The 27,563-nt window shown below is 31.9% G+C and overlaps 1 pseudogene across 1 annotated transcript in view; it reads left to right on the forward strand.

Annotated features, from left to right (window-relative positions):
* Nucleotides 1-27,563, forward strand: part of LOC143244118 (uncharacterized) — a 271,994-nt pseudogene that overhangs the window by 119,206 nt on the left and 125,225 nt on the right. The window contains exon 6 of the transcript XR_013024901.1: nt 27,423-27,494. The product of XR_013024901.1 is annotated as an uncharacterized LOC143244118 (transcript). The remainder of the gene's footprint in view (nt 1-27,422; nt 27,495-27,563) is intronic.

Consider the following 27,563-nt stretch of genomic DNA (forward strand, 5'->3'; position numbering starts at 1 on the left):
AATTTAATTAAACAAAATGTTTCCGACTAGTTTAATGGTGTCTGAACGGGTTTTACATTTCTGCGATGCTCGAATTATTTCAAAGAGCTTATGATTGTAGCGAAGAAGAATTTTAGAGGGTGGAAATCTCGACTTTCAAGATACAAATTAAAAATAGCCTTACAACTTTCGCAAAAGTTTGTTTAGTAGCTGTGCATAGATTTTGGTGCGGTATACCTAGTCGTTTGTGCTGAAAGCTTCGCTGCTTGAATCAGTTTGAAGAGAAACTTGGTCAGTAGTGATTAAAAACTGATAAAATTTCTTATCGTCTTTCAAAAATCAACATAAAATAGTTTTATGATCTGTGTTTTGAAGAGGTTAAAAAATAAAATATCCCCAGTGAATTTTTTTCTGTAGTCTTGTGAAACAATAATAATAATAACAATGCGAAGAAAAAATGGGTACATTGTGTTTAACAGTTGCAAAATCAACGTTTTTGCTATTGTCAATATCTTAGAAGATAGAAGATTTTGACTATTGTGCAGGAACAAGTGTACTTTTTAAGGTGGTATTTGCTCGTATGTTCTATAAGAGTTTTTGTGATATTCCTGGGCGGACACTACTATGAACCTTTATCACAGTTCATGATTAACACGTCTTCCTCTATAAGATATTAATCCTTCTTAATCTCACGGCTTGATATTCCAGAAACTTTAATATTTATCACCATGGAAACTAACAAAGACTTAATAACTTTAACTGTATTAAACAAATGACAGAACTTGAGTAGTAACCTTTGTACTATCTCGCCTCACGCGAAACATCAAGAATGTCTCTCTGGTTTATGTTACTAATTTATCGTAATTTAAGCTCCGGCTATTGGTTTTCTTAAAATTCCGACAGCTGGAATTTACGGAGAAACATATCTTAATGCTAACCTGAAGATTCATCGTATAAATACTTTACCAGTAAGCCCTACTGTTTGCTGCTATTTTTTCTTAAAAATTTTGTCGTGTTATTTGAAAGACTGTACTTGAATCAGTCCAGTGAACTGTATTGGTTACAATGAAGTTAAAGACGCATTTGAATGTTAGATACGCGTGAGTCGCAACAAAATCTAACGTCCAGTTTAAAAGTAAAATTATACAAACATTCGGAATTTGTGAGCAAAAAATTTCGTATTTATTATAGTGAAAAATGATTTCACTGACGTCAAATATAAAACATAAAACAGATAAAGAAGCAATTATTTATTGTTTATTTATTCGCTTTTTTATCTATCACGTGAGGAGTTTTTTATAAATTGGGAAGGAGAAAAACTTAGATCAAATTTACAACAAATTTACCACATATATAAAAGAATATGACTAGGTCATTTAAACAATTCTTGTTCTCATAGCGCTGAATAAATTATATTCAGAAGAAAAACGAATGTTGTCAAAGTGCACGCACAAACAAATACTATCCACAAATGATACGTCATGCAGCCTGTTAACTGTTTGTATACTAGTGGTTTATTTACATGTCCAGTATTGCTTATTGTTCTTCCTAGAAACTAATTCTCCAATTGCGTGAGCGATAAGTTTATGGACTTAAAAATGCTATTCGAGGGTTCCACTTCCCGTGATGGACAAAGCTCTCGGGAAGTCTATTGTATAACTTCACGCAGATTCAAATTTATGATATGACATAAACGAAAGTGCGCAGAAAAGGAACATGTTCACTCTTTTCTTTTGTGTATGGGCTTTTGCTTTGTTTTATTTTAGCCCACAGCTACACAGTTGGGATTCCTGCATTATGACCGCTGTAGGGATTGAATTCAGAACCGTAACGAGAGAGAGTTATTTTTTCTGGTAAAAAAATCTTGAGATTTTATTCTCCATGAAAATTTATAGCTGCTCGTAAAAGCAGATTTAACATTTAGAAAGAGGTTTTCAGGGCTACTTTCATGGAACTGTTTTTACGTTACGTGTCATAACATTGTGATCACTTTCTATGTATTGGTCTACAGCTCATGCCCTCAAAATCCGTGATCAGAAACGTTGGAAGCATGGGTACTTTATAAAAGGGACGTTTAAATCCCACGTAAGTACCTTATAAGAGTGACGTATAAGTCCAGCATGGTTACCTTATAAAAGAGACGTTTAAATCTCACATGGGTACCTTATAAGAGTGCGTATAAGTCCAGCATGGGTACATTTACTTAGGTCAAATTTGTTACAAACTTACCAAAGATGTAACAGAATATGATTGGGTCATTTACAAAATATCTTGTTGCTATAGTGTGGAATATATAATATTGAATAGAAAAAAAATAATGTCAAAGTGCACCCACAAACAAATACTATCCAGAAATGAAACGTCATGCGGCCTTTTAACCATTTATATATTAGCGGTGCGTTTCTCGTGTGTTCTAGAACGACCAATAAGACTTTCACGTCGCGATTGGTCTAGAGAAATCTATAGCCAATGGCCATCAACATTTTAAGCACAACAAAATGTGACCCGATTTCAATGAAAATCATTGACTTATGTAAAAATACATATGACGTTTTGTGAAAAATCTGCACGTGATGAAGAAAAACTGATATCATTTTCAGTTTCAGTGTACAGGAAGTATAATACAATATATAAAACATTCAAGACAGTAAAACCATCGCAGGTCTGTATTACTGTTCTCAGTCAGAATGTTTTCATAACATACTCAACTTCTGATTGATAAACGAGAAATACATTCATAAGAAAAACCAAAACTTGTAAAAAGTAAAGAAAGATAACTAAACATCTAGAAACAAATCAATAAAATAATAAAGAGACATCAAGTACATACTCGTTTGAAAAGAATAATATTCAATGTGTGTGTTTTCTTGTAGCAAAGCCACAGCGGGCTATCTGCTGCGTCCATCGAGGGGGATCCAATCCCTAATTTTAGCGTTGTAAATCCGTAGATTTACCGCTGTACTAGCGGAAGGCATAAAAATATTCAAAATTTGCCAATTTGTTTCTTTGTTCATCTGAACGACACCTTGTGCATAATAGGCTTAATACATTTCAAATATTACTGCTTCTAATTTTGTGTTGAAGTCCAGAAGGAAGGCAGCCAGTCACAGAACTCGCCGCCTGAAGTGGTCACTTTTAATCGAATAGTAGAAGTAAGCGTTACTCTTATAACGCACTACAAACTGAATGTGCAGATTTTATTTGGTTTTTACCACGTCTCGAACCTACCATTTGGATTCCCTGGCCAATAAGTTTACAAACTAATCATTTTGTATGCTGTTGCTGTGCTTCAGATCTCTCCCTTTAGTGGCTCAGCTTTTAATCTGAATGCTCATTGCGTTAAAAAAACAACCGTATTTCGATACCGGCGATGCACACAGTGGTCAGTCCATTGTATAACTTTGTGCTTAACATGAGCACCGTTAGAAATGTGACGTGACGAATATAAGTTAAGATTTTGCAGAAGTAACTTAATAGTAAAGTCAGATTTATTTTCAATTAAACTTTGTATTTTACTTCAATGAGCGCTGACGTAGCTTAATATTCTGCAAGACCTTTATCATCGTTTCATTACCATTCAATAAATAAAATGTTATCTTATCAATAGAACACTAATCAAACAAGCTTTATGTATACATGTTATCAATAGAAAACGAATCAAACAAGCTTTATGTATGCATCTTATCAATAGAAAACGAATCAAACAAGCTTTATGTATGCATCTTATCAATAGAAAACGAATCAAACAAGCTTTATGTATTCATCTTATCAATAGAACACAAATCAAACAAGCTTTATGTATGCATCTTATCAATAGAACACAAATCAAACAAGCTTTATGTATGCATCTTATCAATAGAACACGAATCAAACAAGCTTTATGTATGCATCTTATCAATAAAACACAAATCAAACAAACTTTATGACTACACATGAATATATTGGAACACTTCTCTTTAATTTCTTTCATAAAATTATTAATCGGATAAAGGCATAAAAACTGGAACTCTCGTTTATTTATTCGGTATTTGCCTAGAATGTTCTGAAAGTAGAGGAAACTGCACGAGCTAGAATAACGAGATGGTTCAGGGGTCAAAGCTAAACGACAAGTGCCTTACTGATCCAGTATAAGCCTCGTATCTATTCTTTTATCACATAATTGTACCAATGAGATGAGAGAATTCGTCAGTAACAGCTGTTTATCCTGACACATGAGTTTTGAGGTAACAGAAAGACGAAACCAGCAGACATTATTAACCAATGTTGAAACAACGCTAATTCTTTATTACTACAGGATTAATACGAGTTTTGTAAGAATAATTCTATAATTGACTATAAACGAGCATCACGCTGGTACAGTGGTAAGTTTATGGATTTAAAACGCTAAAATTAGGGATTCGATTCCCCTCGGTAGATTCAACAGATAGTCCGATGTGGCTTTGTTGTAAGAAAACACACTATAAACGAGTTAAAACCAGTTTTACGCTTCTCCTAAATTGAAAGCTCGATCCTTTATTTGTCTTACTATTAAACTTAATGCAGTTTAGACTCATAAATTATTGATATGATATATATATATTGAACAGTAAACGCTCATCCATGGGCTGAGACGAAGGTACTCGCCCAAAACGACAAAGTAATATATTATTGCATATACTGATTTGAATTTCACACAAAGCTACAGGAGGGAACCTCCAATAGCCGTCCCTAATGGGCTACTCGCTTATCAATGAATAGGAGATTTATTACCATAATATAACGTCGTCAGGGCTGAAAGGGCGAGCGCGTTTGAGAGGGAGGTACGAGGATTCGAACCTGTGACCCTCAGATTAAGTGCCCTACCTATTGTATATTGAATAACTTCTGTTTTCGGTACATAGGACAGTAGTTAGTGTTACTCGTGTGGTTTTGTTACTGTTTAAAGTTCTGTCTGATTTTGTATTTTTTAGCGGTAACACGTGTTCTGGCCTATCGAATAGAGGAATTATTAAGCCTAAAAACGAAACTGTATAGTTTTTTATCTGAAGACAAACAGAAATAATTCATACGATGTGAAAAATTACAAGTTTATTGTATATTCTATTCTAAGAATAATTGTTTCGTCCTCTTATTTCAATACGATTAAAAAAGTTGAAACAGGTGGTCAGTATATGATGAATTATACTGTGTTGCTATATAAACTGTCCACGTGTCTCGTCACGTGTGACATTTTCTCATACGCCTCAATTGGTAGGATTGTTTGTTCTTTTGCTACAGCGGTAACTTTGTGGATGGAACTGTGATGGAAAAGAAACGCTTTCCTTGGATTTGAAACTAATTACCACGTATTTCTTTCTCTAGACAGGAAACTCTTGAAAAATTCCTGATCTTTCGTCATAACCTGTTGCAAATTCGCAGAAAAAATCAATTAGATGATAATAAATAAACCTATTATGTTGCCAAAACTGAGTTTGAAAAAGAAGGTAACTTTCCACATCTTAAATCAGTTCTGAATTTGTGAGACTGGTCAGTTCCCTTGCAAAATTAAGATAAATTTAAACATGTCTACTACGTCTTTAGAGAAAGTGGACAAGTACAACAAAGTTAGTGCGATAGGGAACATTTTCAGTATATAATTTATTGCAGGATTATACTGGCAGAACATTTGATTCCTACGTTACATATAACGGGAAATTTTAGCTAGATAGATCATTCATATGGAAGGTACTACTCATATATGTAAATATGTACGCATAGTATAGTTCTCCACGTGAAGTAATTACGCATCATATTTGAATGCATGCAGTTGCATTCAAGAACACGGTGGTTTTTTTTGAGTCTGGTTCAAAGGTAAACTAGTTCCAACACTTAAAGAGATTGGAGAAACGAGAAGAAGTGTTAGCATGTTTAGACTAGGCGTAACCTACTTGTGATTATGCAAGGCTATGGAAAGAAGAGTTGAAAATACCATATGTACGCTTTACAGTTTCAGCTCTTGATGCGTTATAAAAGTGACCGTCAACTATGTTATTCGATTTAGAAATTCGTACAACGTCTATGCTAAGTCGAGCGCTACTGACTGTCATCCTTTGGGTAAGGCTTACGAGGGCGTAGAACCAGAGGGGGTATATCCCTGGAGTTCACTCTCTAAGAGGTCGGCAAGGTATGTGTACTGGATGTATCAAAATCTGTACAGGAAGTGCGGTTAAGCCAACGTTAACAGTACATTCAACCATTTATGCACCTACTAATTTTCGGGGTCCATAATGGCGATATTTCTTCTTGTCAGAAGTTAAGAATTAGGGGTTTCTGATCTGGCGGTTTATCCCACGAGCGAATAAAGTTTAAGGTTTCATCTCCCTTGTAACCTAACGGTACGTTAGGTGCTTATTTAGAGTTTTAAAGTATATCACAGATATCACACACTGAAGTTTCTATAGTGTTATAACAGTATACGAAAAAATAAAGTCTAGTTATAGATAGCCTTTCTTGGTCATGAAAAGTTGAAAGTTATTCTTGAACAATGATTATCAGTACTTAATAACTTTCATGTGACACGACTAAATATAATAAAACGTAGGTTTCTATATCAAGAAAATTCCACATCACTTGAGGAATTGTTCCTGGTCTTTTGGAAACACAGCAAGGATAATTTCCATGGAAAGTGTTTATTTAGTACAATTTCACCATTTACCTCTATCTGTTTCTGGTCTTTTGGAAACACAGCAAGGATAATTTCCATGGAAAGTGTTTATTTAGTACAATTTCACTATTTACCTCTATCTGTTCCTGGTCTTTTGGAAACACAGCAAGAATAATTTCTATGGAAAGTGTTTATTTAGTACAATTTCACTATTTACCTCTATCTGTTCCTGGTCTTTTGGAAACACAGCAAGAATAATTTCTATGGAAAGTGTTTATTTAGTACAATTTCACTATTTACCTCTATCTGTTCCTGGTCTTTTGGAAACACAGCAAGGATAATTTTCATGGAATGTGTTTATTTAGTACAATTTCACCATTTACCTCTATCTGTTCCTGGTCTTTTGGAAACACAGCAAGAATAATTTCCATGGAATGTGTTTATTTAGTACAATTTCAACATTAACCTTTATCTTTACCATACACCGATTAAGTGTGGTGACTACTATCTAACAGAAGTCAAATTTACGTTCCGGAACCACTATCGTATGCGAGTCGTGTTTTGGAACTGCTGTGAATCATCCGACTTTTAAAATCGCTGTCGTACGTTAAATATAGTTCAAACAACTTGAATACAAATTTTAACAATACTAAGAACATTATATACAACAAACAAGATTTAACAATACTAAAAACTTTATATACCATATACAGATTTTAACAATACTAAGAACATTATATACAACATACAAGTTTTAACAATACTAAGAACATTATATACAACAAACAAGATTTAATAATATTAAGAACGTTATATACCATATACCGATTTTAAAAATACTAAGAACATTATATACCATATACAGATTTTAACAATACTAAGAACATTATATACAACATACAAGTTTTAGCAATACTAAGAACATTATATACAACATACAAGTTTTAACAATACTAAGAACATTATATACAACATACAAGTTTTAACAATACTAGGAACTTTATATACATCATACAAGTGTTAACAATACTAAGAACATTATATACAACATACAAGTTTTAACAATACTAGGAACTTTATATACATCATACAAGTGTTAACAATACTAAGAACATTATATATCATATACAGATTTTAACAATACTAAAAACATTATATACAACATACAAGTTTTAACAATACTAGGAACTTTATATACATCATACAAGTGTTAACAATACTAAGAACATTATATACAACATACAAGTTTTAACAATACTAGGAACTTTATATACATCATACAAGTGTTAACAATACTAAGAACATTATATATCATATACAGATTTTAACAATACTAAGAACTTTATATACATCATACAAGTGTTAACAATACTAAGAACATTATATATCATATACAGATTTTAACAATACTAAGAACATTATATACAACATACAAGTGTTAACAATACTAAGAACATTATATATCATATACAGATTTTAACAATACTAAGAACATTATATACATCATACAAGTGTTAACAATACTAAGAACATTATATATCATATACAGATTTTAACAATACTAAGAACATTATATACAACATACAGATTTTAACAATACTAAGAACTTTATATACATCATACAAGTGTTAACAATACTAAGAACATTATATACATCATACAAGTGTTAACAATACTAAGAACTTTATATACCATATACAGATTTTAACAATACTAAGAACATTATATACAACATACAAGTTTTAACAATACTAAGAACTTTATATACCATATACAGATTTTAACAATACTAAGAACATTATATACAACAAACAAGATTTAATAATATTAAGAACGTTATATACTATATACCGATTTTAAAAATACTAAGAACTTTATATACCATATACCGATTTTAACAATGCTAAGATCATTATATACCATATACCGATTTTAAAAATACTAAGAACATTATATACCATATACAGATTTTAACAATACTAAGAACTTTATATACCATATACAGATTTTAACAATACTAAGAACATTATATACAACATACAAGTTTTAACAATACTAGGAACTTTATATACATCATACAAGTGTTAACAATACTAAGAACATTATATATCATATACAGATTTTAACAATACTAAAAACATTATATACAACATACAAGTTTTAACAATACTAAGAACATTATATACAACATACAAGTTTTAACAATACTAAGAACTTTATATACATCATACAAGTGTTAACAATACTAAGAACATTATATACAACATACAAGTTTTAACAATTCTAAGAACATTATATACAACATACAAGTTTTAACAATACTAGGAACTTTATATACATCATACAAGTTTTAACAATGCTAAGAACTTTATATACAACATACAGATTTTAACAATACTAAGAACATTATATACAACATACAAGTGTTAACAATACTAAGAACATTATATATCATATACAAGTTTTAACAATACTAAGAACATTATATATCATATACAGATTTTAACAATACTAAGAACATTATATATCATATACAGATTTTAACAATACTAAGAACATTATATACAACATACAAGTGTTAACAATACTAAGAACATTATATATCATATACAGATTTTAACAATACTAAGAACATTATATATCATATACAGATTTTAACAATACTAAGAACATTATATACATCATACAAGTGTTAACAATACTAAGAACATTATATATCATATACAGATTTTAACAATACTAAGAACATTATATACAACATACAGATTTTAACAATACTAAGAACATTATATACATCATACAAGTGTTAACAATACTAAGAACATTATATATCATATACAGATTTTAACAATACTAAGAACATTATATACATCATACAAGTTTTAACAATACTAAGAACATTATATACATCATACAAGTGTTAACAATACTAAGAACATTATATACATCATATAAGTGTTAACAATACTAAGAACTTTATATATCATATACAGATTTTAACAATACTAAGAACATTATATACATCATACAAGTTTTAACAATACTAAGAACTTTATATACCATATACAGATTTTAACAATACTAAGAACTTTATATACAACATACAGATTTTAACAATACTAAGAACATTATATACATCATACAAGTGTTAACAATACTAAGAACATTATATACATCATACAAGTGTTAACAATACTAAGAACTTATATACCATACATACAAGTTTTAACAATACTAGGAACATTATATACAACATACAGATTTTAACAATACTAAGAACATTATATACATCATACAAGTTTTAACAATACTAAGAACATTATATACATCATACAAGTGTTAACAATACTAAGAACTTTATATACCATATACAGATTTTAACAATACTAAGAACATTATATACAACATACAAGTTTTAACAATACTAAGAACATTATATACAACATACAAGTTTTAACAATACTAAGAACTTTATATACCATATACAGATTTTAACAATACTAAGAACATTATATACAACATAGAAGTTTTAACAATACTAGGAACTTTATATACATCATACAAGTTTTAACAATGCTAAGAACATTATATATCATATACAGATTTTAACAATACTAAGAACATTATATACCATATACAGATTTTAACAATACTAAGAACATTATATACAACATACAAGTTTTAACAATACTAAGAACTTTATATATCATATACAGATTTTAACAATACTAAGAACATTATATACCATATACAGATTTTAACAATACTAAGAACATTATATACAACATACAAGTTTTAACAATACTAAGAACATTATATATCATATACAGATTTTAACAATACTAAGAACATTATATATCATATACAGATTTTAACAATACTAAGAACATTATATACCATATACAGATTTTAACAATACTAAGAACATTATATACCATATACAGATTTTAACAATACTAAAAACATTATATACAACATACAAGTTTTAACAATACTAAGAACATTATATACATCATACAAGTGTTAACAATACTAAGAACTTTATATATCATATACAGATTTTAACAATACTAAGAACATTATATACAACATACAAGTTTTAGCAATTCTAAGAACATTATATACAACATACAAGTTTTAACAATACTAAGAACATTATATATCATATACAGATTTTAACAATTCTAAGAACATTATATACAACATACAAGTTTTAACAACACTAAGAACTTTATATACAACATACAAGTTTTAACAATACTAAGCACATTATATACAACATACAAGTTTTAACAATACTAAGAACATTATATATCATATACAGATTTTAACAATACTAATAACGTTATGTACAACATACAAGTTTTAACAATACTAAGAACATTATATACATACAAGTGTTAACAATACTAAGAACATTATATACAACATACAAGTTTTAACAATACTAAGAACATTATATACATCATACAAGTGTTAACAATACTAAGAACTTTATATATCATATACAGATTTTAATAATACTAAGAACATTATATACAACATACAAGTTTTAGCAATTCTAAGAACATTATATACATCATACAAGTGTTAACAATACTAAGAACATTATATATCATATACAGATTTTAACAATACTAAGAACATTATATACAACATACAGATTTTAACAATACTAAGAACATTATATACATCATACAAGTGTTAACAATACTAAGAACATTATATATCATATATAGATTTTAACAATACTAAGAACATTATATACATCATACAAGTTTTAACAATACTAAGAACATTATATACATCATACAAGTGTTAACAATACTAAGAACTTTATATACCATATACAGATTTTAACAATACTAAGAACATTATATACAACATACAAGTTTTAACAATACTAAGAACTTTATATACCATATACAGATTTTAACAATACTAAGAACATTATATACAACAAACAAGATTTAATAATATTAAGAACGTTATATACTATATACCGATTTTAAAAATACTAAGAACTTTATATACCATATACCGATTTTAACAATGCTAAGATCATTATATACCATATACCGATTTTAAAAATACTAAGAACATTATATACCATATACAGATTTTAACAATACTAAGAACTTTATATACCATATACAGATTTTAACAATACTAAGAACATTATATACAACATACAAGTTTTAACAATACTAAGAACATTATATATCATATACAGATTTTAATAATACTAAGAACATTATATACAACATACAAGTTTTAGCAATTCTAAGAACATTATATACAACATACAAGTGTTAACAATACTAAGCACATTATATACAACATACAAGTTTTAACAATACTAAGAACATTATATATCATATACAGATTTTAACAATTCTAAGAACATTATATACAGCATACAAGTTTTAACAACACTAAGAACTTTATATACAACATACAAGTTTTAACAATACTAAGCACATTATATACAACATACAAGTTTTAACAATACTAAGAACATTATATATCATATACAGATTTTAACAATACTAATAACGTTATGTACAACATACAAGTTTTAACAATACTAAGAACATTATATACAACATACAAGTGTTAACAATACTAAACACATTATATACAACATACAAGTTTTAACAATTCTAAGAACATTATATACAACATACAAGTGTTAACAATACTAAGCACATTATATAAACATATTTTGATATAAACTGAGAGAAATGTTAACCTGAGTTTCGTATTTTGAGACTCATATATTTATTTATTTTTGATTCCATATTTGGATTTTCCACACATAAGAAGTTAGTTTTATACTTAAGTTTAATTAATTATGACTTTCCCTGGTAATTAACATAATTTCTATTGACATCTTTGTTATGGGTTAACGTTCTAATAAAATCGTAAGCCAATTTCACACACTTAAAAATTTTCCTCGTTGCATGTCGTTGTAAAAATCCTTGAAAATATGTACGCGAACAAACTGGTTTTTAGCTATCTGGTGGAAGGAGATAACCTCGTGTCACGTGCACCTGCCACAACTATCCAGCTTTAATTATAAGTAAACGAGAGAACAAGCACCGAATGCTATATTATAACTATGCTCAACATGGAAGTCTCGTTCTTGGCTCGCTGTATTTAGCTTTCTGATAATGTTAAACGCTAACTTAAATCCATCCTCTGGTTGGGAATGCAACAAATAGATTACATAGGAAAGGCTGTGGTACTTTAGAAGCTGGTAGTACCTCTTACACAGCCACTTAAATAAGATTATATCCATTTGAATAACACCAAACATCTTCGCTATAAAGTGCAGAAAGACATATGAATACAGTGTAATAAATATCAATCAATGGTAACTATGAGGACTTAGTACGTTAAGATTCTGGTTTCGATACCTGCAGTGTGCGGAACACAGCCCATTGCGTAGCTTTGTTCTCAATAACAAACAGACATCAGGTCATATTCTTCACTCGGTACTGTGATTTACAAAGCTTTGTAGGAGCAACAAGACTGTTTTAATATAAACTGTTAGAAGTAGGTGGTATTAATATTAATAGGAAGTGTATACAACTGCACTAGAGCAGTACATATACGTTACTGCACAATAGAATGTTAGAGGTTTTGTCGGCATCACGTAATATACGTGCTCTAAACGTTTCAAGCTTCATAACGCCTGCCAATTATAAAACGAAAGAAATGTAAACTTTTATCGTGTGGAGGTTTAATTTAATTCAGAATTAGAATTATTAACTTTAAGTGAATGATGTGACTTACACTTAAGTTATAATTTGTTTAATTATGTTTTACGAAACGCTGTTCGCAGTAACACGTGACGTTTGAGATTTGTAACTGTAAGTCAGCTGGGACATCGTAATATTCAGCTATCGCTTGCTGGTTCCACTCTGTATAACTAGAGACATATTTCTAACATGAAAATAGTTTAGAACCCATTGATTCTGCGTTATTTTACTTACATTTCAGTTCTTCCCATTGATTCTATATGTGTACTCAATCAGTAACAACTTGCTTTTTTTTTTTCCATTATTGTAGTTTTGTTATTATAGACGAACCAACAATTACTAATAAAACTTTCATTTATGCTTGTTCAGAAACACTAACGAAACATAGTTGAAGTAAATACTATTGACAGTTGAAGTTCTCATTTCGATGTCTTAACTGACGAATGTTATCACATGAGGCTTAAATAAGATAGTTCTGATGGGTGAAGTCCCACCTTCGACGCCTTAAAGGTTTTCCCACTGGTATAATGGTAAGTTTACGGATTTGCAACGCTAAAATCGGGGATTTGATTCCCGTCGGTGGACTCAACAGATAGCTCGATGTGGCCCTACTATAATAAAACACATCCACACGCACACGCTTTAGATGTACGTTCTAATACACAGCTTGAAATAGTACTGACAAATGTAGTCCTGACCACAACATCGTAAACGATGATAGTCCTAACATGTAAAAGTTTATGTTTGACAAGGTCCTTAAGAACCGCCCCATTAGGAAAAATTAGCTTCTCATCTAGATTTATCTAATAAACAGAATCAAGCTGGTGAGTTTATGATTTCTTTTGGAAAATAACCTGAACAGTAAGTAATTAAAATTGCTATAAACAATTGTCTCTAATATACACAAAGATGCTTGTCCAAAGCCGAACCAATTGTCTTGCAAGAGACCAGGGAAGCTGATTCTCATGCGAATGGTTTGAATGATTCAATGGAGCGCCTCTATCGGACACTTTGTTTTCTAGACGCACAGAATATCAGTACATGCATGTCGTTATGCATGACGTGTCGAAAAACAAACAAACAATTTGTTTGTTTGTTTTTTTGGAATTTCGCACAAAGCTACTCGAGGGCTTTCTGTGCTAGCCGTCCCTAATTTAGCAGTGTAAGACTAGAGGGAAGGCAGCTAGTCATCACCACCCACCGCCAACTCTTGGGCTACTCTTTTACCAATGAATAGTCGGATTGACCGTAACATTATAACGCCCCCACAGCTGAAAGGGCGAGAATGTTCGGCGCGACAGGGATGCGAACCCGCGACCCTCGGATTACGAGTCGCACGCCTTGCGCTTGGCATGCCGGGCCGTACAAACAAACAAACCAAACTAGTTATATATATATATATTTAATTTAGTATAGGATAAACAAAGCATTCTTACAAGATGAAAAGTTGAAAAACTGAGTATTGACAATAATAATGTATTTAAGTATATATCGGTCAAGATGACAAGAAATCACATCTTATGATGTTTCTTCAGTATTCTCCACAAATCCATATTTAGGCACTTTGTTCCATTTGCTGTGGTTCTTGTGTCAAAGACGACTGAAAAATGTCAAACCCTTTTCTCGTTTCAACAATCCTTATATCGTAGATTTACATTAAAGCTACAGTTGTTCTACACTTTCCGAAGTTTAAGCCTCACGTGTGCCACTTTCATTTGAAAATACCTACTGTTTTTGTCTTGGCTTGGTAAAGGGCACATTAAAAATGCTTTACGACGTGGTGTCGGACGCCGGATAGTCGACATCTTCCTGCTATGGCGACAAGCGTCACCAGATCGTTGGACATATTTCTTGAAAGGCGTGAGATTCAAAGTGACTTTTTTCCGACTTCCGTTCTTAAGATTTCTTTCTTTCTGCTGGTAGGATAAGTGGGCGTGTCATTACATATTCAACACTCTTCACATTTACCGTTTTTCTAATTTCGTAAGTAATCCCGCTACAGAGTACTCGTTTTTTGTTGTTGTTTTTGTATTTTCTAGTCAAGGCCTACTTTATATTGTCTCTACACACATGTCTAGTGACTGGAAGATATAAAAATACGAGACAGAGAAGGAAGTGAGGTGACTCTAATAACATATTTTATTGTCCCAATAAATTAGTCTTCACAATCAGTTGTGTTAAGTTATTTGAAATTCAGCAGACGAGTAAAAGAAATGAAAAAAAAGAACAACTAGTCTTATCACCTGTTCCTTTCAAACAAAGTCAGAATAACACACTTAACACAAAGACAGAATAACACACTTAACACAAAGACAGAATAACACACTTAATACAAAGACAGAAAAACACGCTTAATACAAAGACAGAATAACACACTTAACACAAAGACAGAATAACACAACACAAAGACAGAAAAACACGCTTAGCACAAAAATAGGCTAACACAAATAATATAAAGGTAGGATAGCACATGTAACGTAAAGACAAAAAACACACTTAACCACAAGACAGAATAACACATTTAACAGAACAAAACAACATTATGAATCAGAATAACACACTTAACACAAAGACAGAGAAAAAACGGTTAGCACAAAAATAAACTAACACAAATAATATAAAGGTAGGATAGCAAAACAACATTATTGATCAATCTTCTGAGGATCTGCTGGTCTTTATACCTGTAAACAACATTATTGATCAATCTTCTGAGGATCTGCTGGTCTTTATACCTGTAATCTCGAAATATTGAACAAAATATTTACTCTCGTACGTTCTGTGTGTGAGGGATTAGATATCTATTTAACACTTACGATGATGCCGTGCAATAATTGGTTAATCTTATGTGCACGTTTAAGATTTCATTGTCTTACTATTAAGCACATTAGTTTATCCATACTTCACTAATAGATTAATCTATATCAAGTAAGTGTTACATCCTTAAAGTGTTACATTGTGTCGTAGCCACATCTTTTATATAGTAATACTTAGTTTTCTCATTTGACCTTTATTTGACCTCTACCCACAAAGAAAACAATTTGTTTATTGCTCATAGTTTTAGTTTTTAGTTTTATAGTTAAACCACTGGGTAATGTAATAAAATGAGTTTCACTCTAGCCATACATGGGTGTAGTTATTACTTAGTAAGGAAAATTTTTCATTTCTAGACAAATTTGAGTCTGGTTATTACACAGCAAGGAATACGTTTTACTTCTACACGCATGTAGGTATTGTTATTACGTAATAAGGCACATTTCGTTTCTAGACTTATGTATAGGTCTAACTATCACACAATAACAAATACGCTTCACTTCTAGACATATATGGGTCTGGTTATTACACCGTTTTGATTATCAGATGCCATATTCCTTTTTACAAGTAACCTGTTTTATAAATCTACAACAAATAACTTTATTGTATGGCTTATTTCTATAAACGCTAAAGACAAAATTCAGTCAGGCAACATAGAAAGGCCGGTTAAAGACAGAGACGTAACTTAAAGCAAGTAACTGCTCACATATTTAGATATATTATTGCTAATAAGCATCATTCTTAATGTATTTGTCTCTCTTTATGAACTTCATTAGAACATCAAAATGAATCTAATTCAACAAGATACTGAGAGCCGTTTCAAAATGAATCTAATTCAAGAAGATACTGAGAGCCTTTCAAAATGAATCTAATTCAAGAAGATACTGAGAAAATGCTAATTCAACAAGATACTGAGGGCCTTTCAAAATGAATCTAATTCAACAAGATACTGAGAGCCGTTTCAAAATGTATCTAATTCAACAAGATACTGAGAGCCGTTTCAAAATGAATCTAATTCAACAAGATGCTGAGAGCCGTTTCAAAATGAATCTAATTCAACAAGATACTGAGAGCCGTTTCAAAATGTATCTAATTCAACAAGATACTGAGAGCCGTTTCAAAATCTCAGCGCGTATGAAAAAAGACTAAAACTATATAATTCAAAATGTTTTGTTAGCTTACTATTGTAACGTCACAAACAACGAGCAGTAATGCTGGTGTGTACACCGTTAACCAGCATCCTGTCCTTACTTCACTGTTATCGGTTCTCAGATGAGATTATTTATTCTTTTTGTAGAACAGTGTTTTTGTTTTCTTTAGTTTGCCCACGAATATCATCTCCTGTTTCCTTGTTGACATCTCATTTTAGTACAACGGCCTACACGTATGACAAACAAAACAAGCCACACCTAATGATAAATAAAATTATAGAAGAGAACCAAATATGTATTTGCTGAACAACGACTACTTCGTGGTTCTTGAGTAAAGGTTTAGAGAACTCGAGCCAGTAGCAACGTTAAACTGTATCTGTGATACAGAAAATATTCTATAGCCAATGCTGTCTGTCGTGTTCTGTATCTCCTTCTAGTGGCACAGCAATATGGTGGTGGACTTAAACGTTAGAAATGGGGTTTCGATACTCGTGGTGAGCAAAGCACTGATAACCAATTGAGTAGCTTTGTGCTTAATTTCAAACAAGCAAACTTTATCTCCTCAACGATTAATATTAGAAAAAAAATATTATATGTCAAAATATATTTAAGGAAAATATTAATTTTCTGCAATGCCTAAAATTTTAAAGATAGGAGAATGAAATGAAATAATGCATATAGAGAAAACATAACGGAAGCACATTACGCTATGAGACTTGCATATATAAAATACAACGATTTGTAAGCCTAATGAAATAGTTTAATACACACTACGTATTTCGACAGAGCATTGTTGTCTCATATATACATACCAGCGTTTGAGTATATATGTGAAAAAGTGCTCAGTTTGCAATGGTCTTTTTTTTTTGCGCTCAATAAAATGACAAGGCACGGTGGCATCCAGCAGAAAATTTTTCTTATGGTTATTTAGCGAGGCTAAGCATTCTAATGTACTAGATGCAACTATTCTATCGAAAAACAAAAGTTTTGCCAACAATGCCTTTCAGTGAGTCTCGTTTCTTAAAACAAACGCATTGCTGTTTTGTTATTGAAATAACCCATGAAATGACAAAAGACAATTCAAACGGCCCACTAGATAATCGTATTGAATACATGCTCTGATTCAAGGGACTGTTTTAACTGCAGATTCGATATCTATTTATCACTATTTTTAGGAAAATTATTATTGAATTGTTTCAATGGGCGCCTGCCAATTGAATATAATTCACAATGAACATTATATAGATGTCAACTCAAGGAACACTTACGAACTGTAAAACTTTATGAGCGTTATGATAGATACGTCAAGGCAGATATCACAGTTAGAATTGGTTAAAGGTGAGATATCTGGGGTTTTTGTTTCTTATAAAAAAGTCACATCGGGCAACTTCTGTGCCCACCGAGGGAAATCGAACTCCTGGTTTTAGCGTCGTAAATCCAAAGACTTACCGCTGTGCCAACGGGGTGTAAGATGTCTGGGGTAGGATAATCACAATTTATTTTCAATGACCCTCATGAATGGTTGAAAGTAACAGATCTGTAAAGGAATATTGTAACAGCATCTACAACTGAAGGGCTTTTGGATAATTTTATGAAAACTAATACAAAGTTTGTCCACGTAATAATAACTTCCACTATGATTTCAATGTAACTAGCAGTACGTCTAACTTCACAAATAAAAAAAAAAGTATCGTATATATATTTTTCTCTGTATAAGTTCACTGTACGTGTAGCACTTCTGCTTATCTCTAGGAATTTGTTGAATTTCAAAGTCAATATTCTCAGTTCTGAACTAACGAGTTGATCCCCAAACCAATCAAGAATCTAATCAAAACTCGCCGAGCAACGTTTTATTTTTCAATTCCTTTCTTCAAACCTTGAGAGATTTCTAGTATTTAAGTTACATGTGATCATATTATTTTATAAACACTTTCTACCAGGCCCGGCATGGCCAAGCGTGTTAAGGCGTGCGATTCGTAATCTGAGGGTCGCGGGTTCGTATCACCGCCGCGCCAAACATGCTCGCCCTTTCAGCCGTGGGGGCGTTATAATGTGACGGTCAATCCCACTATTCGCTGGTAAAAGAGTAGCCTAAGAGTTGGCGGTGGGTGGTGACGACTAGTTGCCTTCCCTCTAGTCTAACACTGCTAAATTAGGGATGGCTAGCGCAGATAGCCCTCGTGTAGCTTTACGCGAATTTCAAAAATAAACCAAATAAATCACACTATTTTGTTAAATTGAGCGTATTTCAAGAGTTGACGATGAATTTTGAAATCTATCTGTTCTTTGTCACATTATAACGCCCCCACGGCTGAAAAGGCGAGCATGTTTGGTGCGACGGGGATTCAAACCCGCGACCCTCGGATTACGAGTCGAACGCCTTAACCCTCCTGGCCATGCCGAATAAATAAGGTTTAGCATAACGTTGTTGTAGTTTGTTTAGCAGCTTTGTTTGAACATTTTTTACGTTTTACGTTTACGTATAGTAAATATTTAAACAGTATATTTATACTACAATATAACTATGTTTACAAAATGGGCGCGTTTCTTTAGTTTACGATGAAATCCGATTATTTGTTCAATTAAGAGTGGGCTGAGAACCGGCGGTGGGAGATGTTCACTAGCTGCCAGGTAATAAACAAAATATATTATTTTTTGTTCTCTTCTTGTGCGAAATGCTTATTTTCCGTTTTCCACCACGCGACGCGACGAATCAAAAATCGGGCCCTGATTTTTTATCAACCGTTACATTCTTGTTATACTGTTTTGATTCACCTACATAATCTGTTAACACTCATATCTAATGAGTTACCGGTATCAAACACCACATTTTGTTCTAATGTTAATTTGGTTAGTTATTTATCTTAAAAGATGTCGCCCAGCATGGCCAGTTTGGTTAAGACGTTCGACTCGTAATGTGAGGCTCACGGGTTCGAATTCCCGTCGCGCCAAACATGCTTGCTGTTTTAGCCGTGGGGTGTTATAATGTATCGGTCAATTCCACTATTCGTTGGTAAAAATAGTTGGCGATGGGTAGTGATGACTAGCTAACATCCCTCTAGATTTACACTACTAAATTAGGGATGGCTAAAGCAGCTTTGCGCGAAATTAAGAAATAAATCTTAAAAGATATAATTTGTAACTTAATGGTCGTCTTTAGCGCCACCCAGTGGAATGAAACCACACTTAATTTCAATTTTTCTAATTTTTTTGTGTTTATTCATAAAACTTTTCCATTTGAAACACATATTTTGAAGTAACAGAGAGGACTTAAAACACACTTTCAGATTTTGAATAATATTCATGTAGTATTGAATAAACACTCTGTAAAGTGTTCCATTGAAAATCTTGAAGATCAATCCCAGTTTAACTCGTTCAGACAAACCGTTAGATAAAATACAGCAATTTTCCTAAAAATATTGAAGAAGAACATAAAGTTCAAAGTTCAGGATCTAATTACTGTACTTGGTGACACCTGTAAGAAATCTCACGTACTAAACACTTAGGACAGCAGAAAAATAAAGGGAAAATATATATCATTCAGTGCACACAGTATGTGTATATACGTGTGTGTGTAACAATAATAACATCATTCGTCTGATGAATCAGCATAACCTGATAATTATTGACTTGTCTTTTATGATACGTCACACTCATTGACACATACAACAAGGCCGACCCAGACAAACGGTGCAAATATTGTGCTTATTTGAGAAATTTTATAGAAAAAAAACAATCAAAAAAACAGTGGGTAATATTGTGTATGAAATAACACAGAGCAAAATTTACTGTCGTGATGAAATTTGTGAAATAAAGAATGTAGTTTGAAAATTGTTTGTTGTGATATCAGTATAAGCACAAACATGCTTATTTGATGATCTAGTGCATTACTTTATCTGTTACTTAAGTGTTTGTGTGTATATCTGCTACAAACCTTGAGCTCATCCATCTGCAACAAACCAGTTCATGTGATTTACTATTGTCATGAAGTATTGTATTACCTTAGTTTGTTAACTAGTGTATTACCTTAGTTTGTTATAACTTTAAAACAAGCCGAAACAAAAGACAAAAGTAAAATAAATAAAAAACGCTGCACTAATAGAACAAATCCCAAATTATAACTTGTACCCTGGGATCTTATCCCACATTATAACTTGTACCCTGGGATCTTATCCCACATTATAACTTGTCCCCTGGGATCTTATCCCACATTATAACTTGTACCATGGGATCTTATCCCACATTATAACTTGTACCCTGGGATCTTATCCCACATTATAACTTGTACCATGGGATCTTATCCCAAATTATAACTTGTACCCTGGGATCTTATCCCACATTATAACTTGTACCCTGGGATCTTATCCCACATTATAACTTGTACCATGGGATCTTATCCCAAATTATAACTTGTACCCTGGGATCTTATCCCACATTATAACTTGTACCATGGGATCTTATCCCAAATTATAACTTGTACCATGGGATCTTATCCCAAATTATAACTTGTACCCTAGAATCTTATTCCACATTATAATTTGTACCCTGGGATCTTATCCCAAATTATAACTTGTACCCTGGGATCTTATCCCACATTATAACTTGTACCTTAGGATCTTATCTCACATTATAACTTGTACACTGGGATCTTATTCCACATTATAACTTGTACCCTGGGATCTTATTCCACATTATAACTTGTACCCTGGGATCTTATCCCACATTATAACTTGTACCCTGGGATCTTATCCCACATTATAACTCGTACCCTGGGATCTTATCCCACATTATAACTTGTACCATGGGATCTTATCCCACATTATAACTTGTACCCTAGGATGTTATCAATTAGTGCATCGTATTTTTATTTCATTTATTCTTGTTTCTAATTTATAACAAACTAATATAATTAATCAGAGGTTTGGAGTTGCTGTTTTTAACGCAGTCCTTCCTTTTGATTTTGTTCACTTAACTTTTTTGAAATATATTAATTTTCACTCAAATTATCTACGTATATATGTGCAGCGAAACGTGACCTGTTCCATCTGTCACAAACCAGTTCGTGCGGTTTACTAGCTTCATGAACTAGTGTAATTAATACTTTATATATATGCAGCAAACCTTGAGTTTGTCACAAGCCAGTTCGTGAGGTTTACTGACTTACTTGAACCGACTCCTGCTGGCCTTGCAAACTTAGAGATCATTCATAAGTGTGACGACTGTATGAAATATTGCTTTAGAACCCATGGTATGAAAAGAACTCACTCACAGGGAGACTTTCTCTGGTGAGTTGGTTAGTTTCTCGTGTTGGTCCGCACCTAATATAGTTCTAAATGCATCGTTGCGGAGTGTTTCTAACATTACCACAATTTCTTTGACCATACACTGCTAACCTACTACAGCCCTTGTCAAGCAGTGGATCTTCAATCCATTTAAACGGTAATCTTTAACTAAATTTCGTTTTATCTTTATCAGAAACTACATATGCATGAAACGGAAGAACATAATTATGCCAAACTGAACCCCACTAGGGAATACAAAGGCGTATAGTTAATAGATATTTTTCTGAACAAAATTATTTATTCAAAACTGAACAAGACCCGATTTGTACACAGAGGTCGCTGCTTGTGTTGACTGAACAATCTGTGAGACGAGTTAATCAGCTCAAATTTATATAACCTGACTACTCGTAAATTATTCTCTATACTATGGGCAGTAGCACATGTGCAATTGCGTTGATTTTACGATTATACGTGTTTCACAATTTTAGTAGTATTATAACTTTAGGTTTCCCGAACGTGTGGACACGATGGTTAATTTCTAGATAGATCGCTGTTATATATAAACGGCACAACGTTTTACTGTGAATTCGTTTATACAAATCTAAACCTTATTTTAAACTATATGATTATAGTGAATTAGTTTATCCAAATCACAACTTATTTTTAAACTACAGTGTTATAGTGAAGTCGTTTTTTACAAATCTAAACCTTATTTTTAAACTACAGTGTTATAGTGAAGTCGTTTTTTACAAATCTAAACCTTATTTTTAAACTACAGTGTTATAGTGAAGTCGTTTTTATACAAATCTAAACCTTATTTTTAAACTACAGTGTTATAGTGAAGTCGTTTTTTACAAATCTAAACTTTATATTTAAACTACAGTGTTATAGTGAAGTCGTTTTTTACAAATCTAAACCTCATTTTTAAAGTACAGTGTTATAGTGAAGTCGTTTTTTACAAATCTAAACTTTATTTTTAAAGTACAGTGTTATAGTGAAGTCGTTTTTACAAATCTAAACCTTATTTTTAAACCACAGTGTTATAGTGAATCGTTTTTTACAAATCTAAACTTTATTTTTAAACTACAGTGTTATAGAGAAGTCGTTTTTATACAAATCTAAACCTCATTTTTAAAGTACAGTGTTATAGTGAAGTCGTTTTTTTACAAATATAAACCTTATTTTTAAAGTACAGTGTTATAGTGAAGTCGTTTTTATACAAATCTAAACCTTATTTTTAAAGTACAGTGTTATAGTGAAATCGTTTTTTACAAATCTAAACTTTATTTTTAAACTACAGTGTTATAGTGAAGTCGTTATTTACAAATCTAAACCTTATATTTAAAGTACAGTGTTATAGTGAAGTCGTTTTTTATACTAATCTAAACCTTATTTTTAAAGTACAGTGTTATAGTGAAATCGTTTTTTACAAATCTAAACTTTATTTTTAAACTACAGTGTTATAGTGAAGTCGTTATTTACAAATCTAAACCTTATATTTTAAAGTACAGTGTTATAGTGAAGTCGTTTTTTATACTAATCTAAACCTTATTTTTAAACTACAGTGTTATAATGAGTTGTTATTTTTACAAATCTAAACCTTATTTTTAAACTACAGTGTTATAGTGAAGTCGTTTTTATACAAATCTAAACCTCATTTTTAAAGTACAGTGTTATAGTGAAGTCGTTTTTATACAAATCTAAACCTTATTTTTAAAGTACAGTGTTATAGTGAAGTCGTTTTTTACAAATCTAAACTTTATTTTTAAACTACAGTGTTATAGTGAAGTCGTTTTTTACAAATCTAAACCTTATATTTAAAGTACAGTGTTATAGTGAAGTCGTTTTTTTACAAATCTAAACCTTATTTTTAAAGTACAGTGTTATAGTGAAGTCGTTTTTTTTACAAATCTAAACCTTATTTTTAAAGTACAGTGTTATAGTGAAGTCGTTTTTTTTACAAATCTAAACCTTATTTTTAAAGTACAGTGTCACAACGATTTAATTTTTAAATTAAAACGTCACATTAAATTAGTTAATACAAATTACCAGTTAAGTTTAGGAGGTATTAACCATTTTCGACATAAAATTATAATTTCGTGATGGTATCGATACATAGAAATGTATTTTTCCTCCCTTTTATTAATCGCTGTCTCTTAAAGATGCAAAAATCGTACCATTCACGACCTAGCTCAGATATTTTAATTGGAATTTCTTCTAGGTAAACAATTTCTGATGACTTAGATATCAACTTCCATTACTATTCTCGTGTTAGGTAAACAATGTTAAATTATACGTTAACTTCCATTACAATCCAAGTATTATTGGATTTCTTTCTAAGCAAACAATGTCTGATCACTCAGACGTCAAGTTTCATTACGATCCAAGTGTTATGGGGTTTTTGCTGTGTAAACAATGTCTGATAAATTAGACGTTAACTTCCATTACGATCCACATGTTAGGTATTTTCTTTCTAAACAAATAATGTCTGATAATTTAGACGCCAAGTTCCGTTACGATCCAAGTGTTATAGGGTTTCTGTTATGTAAACAATGTCTGATAACTTAGTTGTCAGATTTCATTACGATACACGTGTTAGAAGAATCTTCATGATAAACAAAATCTGACAGTTTACAAGTAAACTTTAACATGTGCCTCTTGGTACAACAATGTCTTTGGTATGTAACAATAATGGCGCATGAACCACACAATCGATATGGAATCTAGGCTTAGAATATTTTGATTAACGAGATATACAACACAAGTGTAGGTCCTTGATGGCTCGTCCAATCACGATAGGGTGGTGGCTCGTTACTCTCCGCCCCTTGGTTACGGCGTATACTTCTTTATAATAGTTTATCGTGATTGTACTTACTTAATTAGTAAGATGTAAGAAACGGGTGTATTAAGGTGATTCATTTCTTTTAAGAAAGATAAGCGATGAATAGACGTTGAATAACAGATAATGGATGTCTATATGTGAATAGGATCAGCCCTTTCTCATATATAGATATTTAAAAAGCTTCAGCGTCTCAATTGCTAGGTTAAATTTCCTACAGTTCCCACAATCCAACATGCAGAATACACGTAAGTCCCCTTGAAATAATCGAGCTTTCCAACAAGAGTTGTAATAATATGCTAGATATCCTTTCTAACAATGGAAATCTACCAGTTATTCTGTTTTTGAAACATGCAACAATTTCGTAAAAAGAGTGTAAGACAGGATGTCTGTAAGAAACTGTTTTAATTTACGTACAACGTGTGACTTGCAATCTTCAGATAATGGCAAGTAGAAATAGTCTTGTCAACTACACGTATCCCAAGCCCAACTTCTAGTTGTCTGTAAAAATTAGAGAAAAAAACGTGTAGACTGTTAAAACCTGCGCAGTTGGCCAGACGTAAAAAAAAAAAATCTGGTGTCAGTTCCATAGCTTTTGTTTAAATCTATAGTACACAAATAATAAATTCTAGTCACGGTTTTATACAAATATAGCGTCAATAATTCATCAAAATGTTTTTATTTCACATTGTTTCTAATAAGTAAGGTTCGTAATTTCTGTAGCCCGAGAGTTATTTTATGTTCATTTATTTACTTTGTGCTATACCTCACGCCTTTGTGTGTGTTTCTAAATGAAAAGAAACACGTTCATCAATTTTTCCATCCCGGTCGCGCCAAACATATTCGCCCTTTCAGCCGTGGGGGCGTTATAATGTGATGGTCAATCCCACTATTCGTTGGTAAAAGAGTATCCCAAGAGTTGGTGGTGGGTGGTGATGACTAGCTGCCTTCCCTCTAGTCTTACACTGCTAAATTAGGCACGGCTAGCGCAGATAGCCCTCGAGTAGCTTTGTGCAAAATTTAAAAAACAAAACCAAAAATTTTTCACTTTAGAAATATCTCAAGCTAGGTAGTAAATTCTAATATAGGAGACTCCATTGGCTTTGTTAACAATAACTCGATAGCTAGTAATGCTTACTAGGTATCGGACTTACAACACGAGTGGCGATACCAGATAACTCACAAGTTGGCTAATATATATATAAATTTTCATTTAGTCTATGAAAAAAAAAAATCAAGAACGTCTATTTCTTTAAGTTTTAGGTTGACGGATCGTCCATAATGGATGAATAAATGGAGACGAATGTTTTGAATTATGTATGAATAATGCAAGATTTACATTTTTCTGTCGTTTAATTTGAAAGTTTCCTCAAGTGCTGTCTTAAACTGACCATCGCGCCATAACTGTTACGTGCAGCTACTAGAACCGTGTACGTGACAGTAAGCTTTAGTGTTCACTTCAAGTGTTCATTGTTGACAAATTAGTGAGGACGTATATCATAGTTTCCTGCATGTCCTAGGTGGCGTTGCGTCGCAATACTTTATTTGATCTGACACATGCAGTTACATGCACGAGGGTTTGCTTGAAAACATGTCACGTGACTTCTTTGATTAAATAGCATTTTTCCCTCCCGTTATTTTCTTTTTAATTTCTCGTATGTCTATTTAAATCCAGTTTGTTTCCGGGATTCGGGAGTCGTTAAAGAAAAGCAGAATTTCTTCTGTTTATAAACAGAGACAACCCATTAATGGAAGCTCTTCAACCTTGTTATCTTAGACAACCAAAAGGAGTTGGAAAACTACTGCTTATAAAGTAAGAAAATCTTTAGTTTCAACCCATCTGGTGTGATGTTAACTCCAAGATCGACGTCTCGTCTCGTCTCCTGTGTGTGGACATGCTTAGCACTATGCCGTCCCGCGCAAAGAATAACAGTTCGTACAATCTATTGTCTCTTATTTCTTCTTGTTTTTAAGGGAGCTCTTCAACAACTGAAAATCTACAACAGTCCTGTGTTTGCAGAAGTTCAATGTGATGATGGATTTATGGTAAGTTTTGTTTTTACGTATATACATGTGTGTGTGTCTTTTAACTTATGTAACATAGTTAGATACTTC

This window comes from Tachypleus tridentatus, chromosome 1, assembly GCF_004210375.1.
Source record: "Tachypleus tridentatus isolate NWPU-2018 chromosome 1, ASM421037v1, whole genome shotgun sequence".
Lineage (NCBI taxonomy): Eukaryota > Metazoa > Arthropoda > Merostomata > Xiphosura > Limulidae > Tachypleus > Tachypleus tridentatus.